Here is an 844-nt window from a genome sequence, read left to right on the forward strand (position 1 = left end):
CTATAAAGTGTTGCAGTCTGCTGCCAAACAAAATACAACAGTGCAATATTTTCTGCTAACAAGCCTGTTCTGTGTGTTTCACTGCCTGGATAAAAGCTTCCTTTTAAAGGATTAAGGGCTAGCTTGGTCAAACAAAAATTTTCCATCTTTCAATTGATCCAAGCAAGGAAGCATCTACTACTCAAAAGCATTTAAGCAAAACTGAAAGAGTCTAGGAGGGAGGTTCAGGGCTTCTGGGAGAGGAACAGAGGCATCTGCTTTTGGGGTGATGGGGAGACAGTAGGAAGCAGCTGCACAGGGGAGCAACAAGAGTGGAAACCGAAATGTGTTGCAAGAGTCTGAAGCACGAGGTGCAAGTGTGGCTTTGCCCTCTCAGCTCTGGGTCGCACCATGTGTTACAAAAAGGGCTGGGTAGGGATGGCAGTAACACCCTGGGTATGAGCATCCCAGCCACCTGCAAGCAGCACGGCTGCCTCCCAAGGCCAGGACACCATGCCTGGAGACAGAGGCTAGCTGCAGATACCTTTGGAAAAGCTTACTAAGCTCACTCCTGGAAAAATAACCTGTGAGCTCTTTTACCAGAAATCTTCCTCTTTATATTTCAGTGCACTGTCCAGCCACCATGTGGTGGTTTCACATCATGTTTTCCCCGCAGCCACCAGTCATGAAATAAAAATCTCAAGGAGGAAAGGAGACTAGGTAGTCAGGATGCTAATCAGAATAGGTGACAGAGGATAATGTTTTAATTCCTATTACTCTCTCCTTCAGACCAGGACCTTCCACCACAGCAACTCCCCGTTTGGAGGCACATGCAGGTATTCTGCAGCAGATTCCTGTCTTTCCC

The sequence above is a fragment of the Corvus brachyrhynchos genome, unplaced genomic scaffold (assembly GCF_000691975.1).
Source record: "Corvus brachyrhynchos isolate BGI_N302 unplaced genomic scaffold, ASM69197v1 scaffold28, whole genome shotgun sequence".
Taxonomy (NCBI): domain Eukaryota; kingdom Metazoa; phylum Chordata; class Aves; order Passeriformes; family Corvidae; genus Corvus; species Corvus brachyrhynchos.